Source organism: Hemitrygon akajei, chromosome 11, assembly GCF_048418815.1.
Source record: "Hemitrygon akajei chromosome 11, sHemAka1.3, whole genome shotgun sequence".
Taxonomy (NCBI): Eukaryota; Metazoa; Chordata; class Chondrichthyes; order Myliobatiformes; family Dasyatidae; genus Hemitrygon; species Hemitrygon akajei.
Window position 1 is genome coordinate 5352278 of NC_133134.1, and position 12271 is coordinate 5364548.

At 44.4% G+C, this 12271-nt stretch overlaps 1 protein-coding gene across 2 annotated transcripts in view; it reads right to left on the reverse strand.

Moving 5' to 3' along the window:
• Positions 1–12271, reverse strand: part of capn15 (calpain 15) — a 286273-nt gene that overhangs the window by 265085 nt on the left and 8917 nt on the right. The window lies entirely within an intron of this gene.

Below are 12271 nucleotides of genomic sequence, written 5' to 3' on the forward strand. Positions count from 1 at the left end.
AGTGGAATAGGGAGGGAGGAGTGGAAGAGAGAGGGAGGGAGGAGTGACATAGGGAGTGGAATAGGGAGGGAGGAGTGGAAGAGAGGGGGAGGGAGGAGTGACATAGGGAGTGGAATAGGGAGGGAGGAGTGGAAGAGAGAGAGGGAGGGAGGAGTGGAAGAGAGAGGGAGGGAGGAGTGACATAGGGAGTGGAATAGGGAGGGAGGAGTGGAAGAGAGAGGGAGGGAGGAGTGACATAGGGAGTGGAAGAGAGCGGGAGGGAGGAGTGACATAGGGAGTGGAATAGGGAGGGAGGAGTGGAAGAGAGTAGTGGAGGAGGGAGGAATGGGGAGAAGATGAGGGTGAGAGGGAGGGAGTCGGGAGGAGTGGAATTGGGAGGGTAGAGTGGGAGAGAGTAGTGGAGGAGGGAGGAATGGGGAAAAGAAGTGGGTGAGAGGGAGGGAGTCGGGAAGAGGGAAGGTGGAGTGGGAAAGGATGTAGGTGAAAAAGGGAGGGAGGGTGGAAGGAGGAAGTGGGAAAGGAAGATGGAAGCGGGGAGAGGGGAGTGGGGCAGATGGAGGGGGAGGTGGAGTGGCTGGTGGTGGTGCGGGGAGGGGAAGGGTATCGAGGAAGAGCAGGGAAATGTAGGGAGGGGAAGGTGGTGAAGGAGAAATAGAGGGAGAAAGAGAACCCAAGTCCTCCTTGATTCCGCAAACTCCTCCCTCCTTCTTTGGGGCAGAGGTGATGGGAAGTCAGAAGATGTGGAGGGAGGAGGTGGAGGTTAAAACAGAGGAGTGAGAGTAAAAGGGTGACACAAGGGGCAAAAAGTGATAGGGAAAGAGAAAGGAGAGAGGGGCAAGATCATGGAGAGGAGGATATGGGAAGGAAGAGAGTGAGTGTGAGGGCGAGTGGGTAATGGGTGAGGTAAAGAATGAAAAGTTGGAGAAAGTGAGAGTGATAGAGAGAGAGAGAGAGCTAGATGGTAAGATCTGCAGAATCCAGGAAAGCATTGAGAAGTTGGTCTGGGAGATACAGTGCTTAGAAGGAAGTATTTCAGATTGGGAAAAGATAGGATAGAATATGTGATCATGAGGGGATACATGAATACAGAAAAGACAAATACATGTAACAGAGTCTCAGGCAGGGGTTCCCAAACTGGGGTCCACAGACCCCTTGCTTAATGGTATTGGCCCATGGCAAAAGAAAGGTTGGAAACCCCAGTCTAAGGGTAGAGGGCCAACTCTCAGAATAAGGGGGATGCTAACTTAAAATTGGAATTGGTTTATTATTGTCACATCTACAGTACTGAGATACAGTAAAAAACATGTCTTACAAATGTGTCTGTGAAAGCAGGAGAATTGAGCACTCCATCCCTTAAAAGCACAGACACACCAACAGAAGCTTCAAAGACATCGCCCCTGGGAGAAGAAGGATCTTCAGAGATGGGCTGCTCCTGGGACAATTTGAAAGACTGGCCTAGGAAAGAGGACTCTGGTGAGCCACTATTGGCAGCCAGTAGGGGTGACAGGCTTATGAAGAAGAATTGTGGTAGGACAAGGTAAAACAATAGTATTGCAGAATAAGATGTAACAGTTACAGAGGAAGAGCAGGCAGGTTAACAATAAAATGCAAAATCATAACAAGGCAGATCATGAAGTCAAGAATCCATCTTATTGTATTAGGAAAACATTCAACAGTCTGTAACACTGGGGTAGAAGCTGTCCTGGATCCTGGTGGTGTGTTTTTTCAAGCGTTACTATTTTCTGCTTGTTGTAAGAGGAAGACCAACAAGCTGGTGATGAATCAACAAGCGGGAGGGATACTGAAAATCTGGCTGAGAGGCACCTTAACAACAGCCCATGTCAGCAAGATTCAATGTCAATGTCAGCACGACCAAGGAACTGATTATTGACTTCAGGAGGAAACCAGAAGTCCACAGGCCAGTCCTCATCAGACGATCAGTTGAGCAAAGGGTCAGCAACTTTAAATACCTTAGCATTAAAATCTCAGAGGACTTGTCCTGAGCTCAGCATGTAAGTGCAATTACAAAAATGGCATGGCAGCGCCTCTAGTTCCTTAGAAGTTTACAAAGATTCGGCATGACACCTAAAATTTTGAAAAACTTCTATAGATGTCTGGTGGAAAGTATATTCACTGGCTGCATCACATCCTGGTATGGAAACACCAATGCTCTTCAATGGAAAATCCTACAAATAGTGGATATGGCCCAGTCCATCACAGGTAAAATTGTCCTACCTTTTAGCACATTTACACCAAGCATTATTGCAAGAAAGCAGCATCAGGCTCTTGAATCATAGAGGATAACTTCACTAATCTTCACTTGCCCCACAACCTATGGACTCACTTTCAGAATCAGAATCAGATTTATTATCACCGGCGTGTGTCATGAAGTTTGTTAATTTAGCAGCAGCAGTACAATGCATACACGATAACATAGAAAGAAAAAATAATTAAGTAAATCAATACTGTAAGTATATTAAATAGATTAAAATAGTGGAAAACAGAAATAGTATATATTTTTAAAAAGTGAGGTAGTGTTCATGGGTTCAATGTCCATTTAGAAATCAGATGGCAGAGGGGAAGAAGCTGTTCCTGAATCACTAAGAGTGTGCTTTCAGGCTTCTGCACATCCTTCAAGACCTCTTCAACTCATGGCCTTGATATTCATTGCTTATTTATTATTATTATTATCTTTTTGTATTTTGCACATGGGTTGCTTGCCTTGTGTGCAGCCTTTCATTAATTCTATTGTGTTTCTTTGTATCTACTGGGAATGCCAGCAAGAAATGAATGTTAGGATCATACATGGTGACATATAAAAGCACAAAAGAAGGCAGGTAGACAATTGGGAAGCTTTTAAAAACCAACAGAAGGCAACAAAAAACCATAAAGAGAGAAAAGATAAAATATGAAGGTAAGCTAGCCAATGATGTAAAAGAGGATACAAATTTTTTTTTCAGGTATATAAAGTGCAAAAGAGAAAAGAAAGTGGAAAATGGCAGTAGAGAGATTGTAATGGGGGGCAAAGAAATGGTGAACAAACTGAAGAAGTATTTTGCATCAGTCTTCACTGTGGAAGACACTAGCAGAATGTCAGAAACGTGAGCGTGTCGGGGGCAGAAGTGTGTGTCTTTGCTATTACTAAGGAGAAGATGCTCAAGAAACTGAAGGTCTGAAGGTAGATAAGTCACCAAGACCAGATAGACTACTCTCCAGGATTCTGAAAGAGGAGGCTGAAGAGATTGTGGAAGCATTAGTAATAATCTTTCAAGAGTCACTAGGTTCTGAAATAGTTCCCAAGGATTGCAAACGTCACTCCACTCTTTAAGAAGGAATGGAGGCAGAAGAAAGGAAATTGCAGGCCAGTTAGCCTGACAGGTGCTTGGAAAAATGTTGGAATCTATTAGTAAGGATGAGGTCTCAGGGTACTTGAGGCACATGATAAAACAGGCCAAAGTCGGCATGGTTTTCTAAAGGGAAATATTGCCTGACAAATCTGTTCAGAGACAGGATAGACAGAGAGTCAGTGGATGTGGTTTACTTGGATTTCAGAAGGCCTTTGACAAGGTGTCACACATGAGGCTGCTTAACGAGATAAGAACTCACGGTATTACGGGAAAGACACTAGCACAGATAGAGCATTGGCTGATTGGCAGGAGAGGCCAAGAGTAGGAATAAAGGGGGCCTTTTCTGGTTGGCTGCCTGTGACTAATGGTGTTGCAAAGAGGTCAGTGTAAGAACCACTTCTTTTCATGTTGTACATCAATGATTTGGATGAAGGAAATGATGCTTTGTGGTCAAGTTTGCAAACAATACAAAGATAGGTAGGGGCAGGTAGTGTTGGGGAAGCAGGGAGGCTGCAGAAGGACTCAGACAGATTGGGAGAATGGGCAAATAAGTGTCAGATGGAAAATAGTGCAGGGAAGTACGTGGTCATACACTTTAGTAGAAGGAATAATAGCATAGGCTACTTTCTGAATGGGGAGAGCATTTTTAAACATCAGAGGTGCAAAGGGATTTGGGAGTCCTTGTGCAGGATTCCCTAAAGGTTAACTTGCAGATTGAGTCTGTGGTGAGGAAGACAAATGCGATGTTAGCATTCATTTCAAGAGGACTTGAATACAAAAGCAAAGATGTAATGCTGAGACTTTATAAGGCATAGGTCAGACTGTACTTCGAGAATTGAGAGCAATTTTGGGCCCCTTATCTAAGAAAGGATGTGCTGGCATTGGAGAGGGTCCAGAGGAGGTCAGTGAGAATTATCCCAGGAATGAAAGGGTTAATGTATGAGGAGCGTTTGATGGCTCTGCATTGTGCTCACTGAAAGCAATTGAATATTGAAAGGCCCAGACAGAGTGGATATGGAAAGGATGTTTCTGATAGCGGGGGAGTCTAGGACCAGAGGGCACAGCTTCAGAATAGAGGGACGTCCATTCAGAACAGAGACGAGGAAAAATCTCTTCAGCCACAGTGAGGTGTCTGTGGAATTCATTGCCACAGGTGGCTGTGCAGGCCAAGTCATTGGCTATATTTAAGGCAGTAGTTAATAAATTAATTCTTGATTAATCAGGCTGCCAAAGGCTACAGCGGAAGGCAGGAGAATAGGGTTGAGAGGGATAATAAATCAGCCATAATGGAATGGCAGAGCAGACTCGATTGGCCTAATCTTATACATGTACTTTAATAATAAAGGTTAATTTGAACTTTGAGTGGGTTAATACATCAGGATAACATCGAGGGTAGAATGACCTGTATTGTTCTATGTGTTTTGTTATGAGGGACTGAAGAGACCAATTCAGACGACTGAAGGAAAGTTACTTAAGGGGTGTGGGAACAGCAACGGGAAATGTGTGAAAGTTGGTGTAGAATACAGATTGATGGGCTGAACAGTCCGTTTCGATGTTGGACCTTCCACTTGTTTATTAATTAATAACTTATTTATAGAGCATTTTTCATAAAGTAGTTCAAAGTGAGTGGAGGAGTGGAGATACGTCTCTACCAAAGGAGGTGTAAGGTGCTCCTTCCCTCCACTAGCCTGTAGGTCACCCTTGGGCAAGGTGTAGTACCTGCTTAGGGTCATATGAAGCCATGGGAGCAGGTGGTGGGTGGTCGAATGAGCAGCTGGTGCAGATCACAAGTCCTGGTTATGTGACCATTGACACCAGGCAGACAATCTCTGAAGAGTATTGATAATGGCTGGGGTCACCCGTCTTGTAAAGACACTGCCCAGAAGAAGGCAATGGCAAACCACTTCTGTAGAAAAATTTGCCAAGAACAGTCATGATCATGACCATGATTGCCCACGTCATACGACAGGAAACATAATGAGTGAAAGTTCAAAGTGCTTTACAATAGGATAAAGTGCCAACAAGAAAATAAAAGACAAAATTATGTTCATTTAAACCAAGATTAAATAAACAGATTTTGAGCCAGTGTTTAAAAGTGTTTCTGCATCCCTTATAGTTTACGTACTGAGTTCCACAGTTTAGGAACATAGTTAAAAAAAACTGACCTGCCGATTCTCTTTTGAGGGAGATTGTCTAAATTTAAGAAACCAGCAGAAGAAGACCTGACAGCCTTGTGCAGGATTACAAAACAAAAACAATTCCATGATGTACTCTGGTCCCAGAACATTAACAGCTTTAACAACAAGTAAATGAACTTTCAGATCAATTCTAAAAGATACAGAACACAATGCAGAGCAGCTAGGACGGGAGCGATATTCTCCCTCCCTCTTCTTAGTTTTAGTTGAAAGTCTAGCGGTGGCATTCTGAATGAGTTGAAGTTTGTGAATAGATTGCTTTGGAAGGCCAGTAATCAGCGCATTGCCTCCTGTTTCTGTCTGTATTCCTGCAGTAGTGTCTTCTAAAAGTTTTCCCACTCACCCTCGCTGGCTGCCATATCTTTGCATTGTCAAAAACAAAAGCAAACTTCCAGGTGTCAAGGACTGGCAGGATGGAAACCCAGCACTGATCCCCAGGAGAGCACACTTACATTCTGTTTGAGCAGCACAAACTTTCTGTCAATCAGCTCCCAACCCACACAGCTATCTTCTCTCCTACACCACGCATCCGAATTTCTCTAACAAGTCTCTTGCCAGATACTTCACAGAAAGATCTCTAGAATTTTTGTAGGCTATGGCTATGTTGTAAGCCAGACTGGTTTCTAGATACTGCACCGATACCACGAGATCTGGTTCTACAACTGGGTTACTGGGGGAAAAAAGTGTATTTTGATTATGTGTTTTATATTCTGTATTTTCACTCGTTTGTTTTGTCTTGTTGCCCTTTGCACGATCTGTTTTTTTATGTGCATGGGAGGGGTTGATGTTTGATGCTTTTCTTCCTCACGGTTCTTGGTTTCCTGGCTGTCTGTGGGAAGATGAATCTCAGGGTTGTTACTGCATGCATACTCTGATAATAAATGTACTCTGAATGTTTTGAAAGGCAATTCATCAAAATTGCAAAAGAAAAGAACTTGGTTTATAGACCTACCCCACCCAATCAAGCAAAGGGAATATCAGTGATACAATGTGGACAGGCCCTTCTGGCCCAATGAGCTGTACCACCCACCTACTCGACACCAGCCTCATCAAAGGGCAGTTTACAATGACAAATTAACCTACTAACTGGTATGTCTCTGGACTGCGGGAGGAGACCAGAGCTCCCGCAGGAAATCCACAGGTCACAGGGAGAACGTACAAGCTCTTTACAAACGGCACCGGAATTGAACTCTGACAGAATGAGCCATGCTCATTTCCACACTACTGTGGCGTCCTATTCCAGTGCAAGGGGCTAAGCAGTGGCCCAGATATCTTCAGCTGCTTCATCAATGATCTCGACTTCATCTTTGGAACACAGAACATTACAGTACAGGCCCTACAGCGCACAATATTGTGCCAACTCTACCCTTTCTCCTCTATATAACTCCATTTGTATTATCCATGCGCCTATCTATTATTGTCTCATGAGTGCCCATTATACCGCTGGTGTTTAGGGCAGCAATGAAAGTCCTCCATCTCAGTCTGCCGCTCTGTTCAGGGCTTTCTTCAACGTGTCAGTAGCTTCCTCTCGGTTTTCGCTGTTATCAACCATGCAAGTCCCGGGTGGAGACTCAGGAATACCGTCACACTCAGATGTAGAAGCATACTTCATTGCTGTTTCCATAAGTTTTGTTTTACCAGTCAGGATTGTTAGCCCTAAGCTGAACCCCTGACCCTGGAGGACCGGTAAACCACCTCTAACCTTTGACCTGTTTGACATGGGTGACCCTGCCATGAGCCAAAGCATAAAGCCCTGACTCCAGCCAACATAGCTCTCCAGGTCATTGAGGCACGCAAGCCTCCAAACCCAATAACAAGGTTGTGCCTATCTAAGAGTCTTGGAGGATGTGCCTATATAAGAGTTTCTTAAATGTCCCTAATGTAAATATTTGGTTTGTCAGTGAACAAATGCAGTCTCCTCCTTCTGTGAGAATGCTGTTCTTGGACTACAGTTCAGCATTCAACACCATAGTTCCATCCAGGCTCGACAAGAAGCTCAGAGACACTGCCTTGTGCAGCTGGATCCTGGACTTCCTGTCAGATCGCCAGCAGGTTGTAAGAGTGGGCTCCCTCACCTCCAACCCTCTGACTCTCAGGAGCCCCTCAGGGCTGCGTACTGAGTCCCCTCCTTTACTCCCTCTATACCCATGGCGGTATCACCACCCACAGCTCCAATCTGCTAAATAAATTTGCCGAAGACACTACATTGATTGGCCTTATCTCAAACAATAACGAGGTGGCCTACAGGGAAGAAGTCATCTCTCTGACACAGTGGTGTCAAGAAAACAACCTCTCCCACAATGTCGCAAAAACAAAGGAGCTGGTTGTGGATTACAGGAGGAATGGAGATGGGCTAACCCCAATTGATATCATTGGGTCTGGGGTTGAGAGGATGAACAGCTTTAATTTCCTCGGCATCCACATCACTGAGGACCTCAAGTGGTCTGTACACACCAGCTGTGTGGTGACTCAGACGGTTGAGGAAGTTTGGTATGGGCCCCCAGATCCTAAGAACTTTCTACAGGGGCACAATTGAGAGTATCTTGACTGGCTACATCACTGCCTGGTATGGGAACTGTACCTCCCTTAATCGCAGGACTCTGCAGCCAGTGGTGCGGACAGCCCAACGCATCTGTAGTTGTGAACTTCCCAAGATTACAGGACAGGTGTGTAAAAAGGGCCCAAAGGATCACCAGGGACCCAAGTCATCCCAACCACAATCTATTCCAGCTGCTACCAGCCGGGAAACGGTACCGCAGCATAAAAGCCAGGACCCACAGGCTTCTTCTACCAGGTCATCAGACTGATGAACTCACGCTGACTTGAGTGTACTCTATATTACATTGACTGTTCTATTTATTACAAATTATTATTAATCATTATATTTTTACATGGCACATTTAGATGGAGATGTAACATAAAGATTTTTACTCCTCATGTACGTGAAAGATGTAAAAATAAAGTCAATTCAATTCAACAGGGTAATGAAACTGTCCGGTCATGAAAATGGGTCTCAGCCCAAAACGTCGACTGGTTATTCATTTCCATAGCTGCTGCATGACCTGCTGAGTTCCTCCAGCATTTTATGAGTGTTGTCCTGGATTTCCAGCATCAGAATCTCTTGTGTTTAGGACAATGAAACACTGTGTTCATAGAACATACTAACCTACTAACCTTTCCCTTCTACATAGCCTTCCATTCTTCTAACCTCCATGTATCTATCTAGAAGTTCCTTAAATGTCCCTAATGTGTCTGCCTCCACCACCACCCCTGCACCGGACACACTCTGTGTAAAAAGACTACCTCTGATACCTCGCTGTACTTTCCTCCAGTCAAGTTTAAATTATGCTCCCTAGTATCAGCAACTTCCACCCTGGCTGTCCACTCTGTCTGTGCCTCCAATCATCTTGTACACCTCTATCAGGTCATCTCTCATCCTCTTTCAGTCCAAAGAGAAAAGCCTGAGCTCACTCAACCTTTCTGCATTAGACATGCTCTCTAATCCAGGCAGCATCCTGGTGAATCTCCTCTGCACCCTCTCTAATCCAGGCAGCATCCTGGTGAATCTCCTCTGCACCCTCTCTAATCCAGGCAGCATCATGGTGAATCTCCTCTGCACCCTCTCTAATCCAGGCAGCATCCTGGTAAATCTCCTCTACACCCTCTCTAATCCAGGCAGCATCCTGGTGAATCTCCTCTGCACCCCCTCTAATCCAGGCAGCATCCTGGTGAATCTCCTCTGCACCCTCTCTAATCCAGGCAGCATCCTGGTGAATTTCCTCTGCACCCTCTCTAATCCAGGCAGCATCCTGGTGAATCTCCTCTGCACCCTCTCTAATCCAGGCAGCATCGTGGTGAATCTCCTCTGCACCCTTTCTACTCCAGGCAGCATCCTGGTGAATCTCCTCTGCACCCTCTCTAATCCAGGCAGCATCCTGATGAATCTCCTCTGCACTCTCTCTAATCCAGGAAGCACCCTGGTAAATCTCCTCTGCACCCTCTCTAATCCAGGCAGCATCCTGGTGAATCTCCTCTGCACCCTTTCTAATCCAGACAGCATCCTGGTGAATCTCCTCTGCACCTTCTCTAATCCAGGCAGCATCCTGGTGAATATCCTCTGCAGCCTCTCTAAAGCTGCCAGGGATGGTGGTAGAGGCAAATACATTAGGGACATTTTAGAAACCCTTAGATATGCACATGAATGAAAAAAAAATAGAGGGTTATATGGAAGGAAAGGATTGGATTGATCTTGGAGTAGGTTAAAATGTCAGCACAACATCGTGGGCTGAAGGGTCTGTACTGTGCTGTAATGTTCTATGTTCTATAGCAAATATACCCTTACTTAAGAATGCAGACAGACTTGCCCACAATATTCCAAGATGGTCTCATATACTGGAACATACTGGAACACCTTTCCTGATGCAGTAAGGCTAACATTTGTCTTCCTAAACACTTCATGACTGTAGACATTAACATTGAGTGAATCACGTTTTGACACACACTTTCCTTTGGGCATCGACATCTGTCAATGCCTCACTTTCTATATCCCCTCCCCCACCTAAACCTCACATTATTACAGGTTGAGCACCCCTTAAACTCCAAAATCCAAAATTGTTTTTAGTGCCGACATGACGTCACAAATGGAAAATTCCCACAAGGTGCTGGGAAGGTTCCCAGACAATGAGCAGGTCTCAGTGCGCCGCAGACAGTTCTGAGAAGTGATCTCACATATGTAATGAACAGAAGTTAATGAAAAATAGAAAAACACTGCAGAAAGCTAAAAATTAAGGTCTCAATCGTGTATTGAAAAAATAGATTTGTCAGTGTCACAGCGAACATATGCTACTTAACGGTGTGCTGATCGCAAAACAAGCAAAGATCTATCACGACAAACTTACAACTGAAGATAATTGTGAATATTCAGCAGGTTGGTTGCAGAAATTACTGAAAAGGTACGATATTAATCTTTTTTAAGATTAAAACAGTTTAAAGATGAACTGTCTACTGATTACGAAGCAGCAGAGAAATTCAATGAGTTTGTGAAGATTGTCGCTGGTGAAAATCTAACACTAGAACAATGCTGACTGTTTTATACCTTACATAAAATCTAAAATAGAGTCAAAAACAAATGCAGTGTACTGTACCCCGTTAATCAAACGCTGTATCGTAGGTAGAGCCGTTGTTCAACAGCTGGTTCAGGTATTCTCCCGCTGCTGCTGTGCTGCACATATTAGATTTTCATTATATTAATGGTATGCAATAACTTTTACTGTTAAGTACATATGTGTGATAGATGAGTGTAAGATGAGGACTGTTTACCGGTAGCACATAAATTCAGAGTCGAAAATTATGGCAATCCTAAGCTATCTCAGTATATATTCCAAAATCCATAAAAAGTCCAAAATCACTTCCAACCCCAAGTATTTTGGATAAGAGGTACTGAACATATAATATCAAATTCTGTCAGCCTTTTGGGATGCACCTGCCAGCCAACACTGAGTCAGAAAGCTGTACAGTGTAGAAACAGACCCTTTGGCCCTACATATCTATGCTAAGCATCTAGATTAATCCCAGTTCCTGTTACTAATTCTGTGCCCTGGTCATTCAAGTACCTGCGTTGAATTAAATTGACTTTATTTCTTACACCCTTCACATACATGAGGAGTAAAAATCTTTTGTGTTACATCTCCGCCTAAATGTGCAATTCATGGTAATTTGTAGTAAATGGTATGTACAACAGGACAGTCAATATAACATAGAAATACAGTTGTGTCAGCATGAATTAATCAGCCTGATGGCCTGGTGGAAGAAGCTGTCCTGGAGCCTGTGGGTCCTGGCTTTTATGCCGTGGTACCGTTTCCCGGCTGGTAGCAGCTGGAATAGATTGTGGTTGGGGTGACGGGTCCCCAATGATCCTTTGGGCCATCTTTACACACCTGTCTCTGTTAATGTCCTGAATAGTGGGAAGTTCACAACTACAGATGCACTAGGCTGTCCGCACCACTCTCTTTCACCACACAGCCGGTACATACAGATCACATGAGGTCCTCAGTGATGTTTATGCCGAGGAACTTAAAGCTGTTTATCCTCTCTACCCCAGGTCCATTGATGTCAATAAGGGTTAGCCTGTGTCCATTCCTCCTGTAATCCATAACCAGCTGCTTTGTTTTTGCAACATTGAGGGAGAAGTTGTCTTCTTGACACCATTGAGTCAGGGTGATGACTTCTTCTCTGTAGGCTGTCTTGTTATTATTTGAGATAAGGCCAATCAATCTAGTATCGCCAGCAAATTTAATTAGCAGATTGGAGCTGTGGGTGCGACACAGTCATGGGTATACAGAGAGTAAAGGAGGGGGCTTAGTACACAGCTCTGAGGGGCACCTGTGTTGACAGTCTGAGGGGCAGAGGTGAGGGAGCCCACTCTTGCCACATGCCGGTGATCTGACAGGAAGTCCAGGATTCAGCTACACAAGATAGGGTCAAGGCCGAGGTCTCTGAGCTTCTTGTCGAGCCTGGATGGAACTATGGAGTTGAATGCTGAACTGTATTCCAAGAACAGCATTCTCACGTAAGCATCCTTCTGCTCCAGATGTGTAAGGACAGTGTGTAGAGCTGTGGCCATCACATCGTCTGTCGATCGGTTGTATCGGTAGGCGAATTGTAGGGGGGTCAGTGTGGGTGGAGTAGTCTTTGACCAGCCTCTCAAAGCATTTGTTTATTATTGAGGTG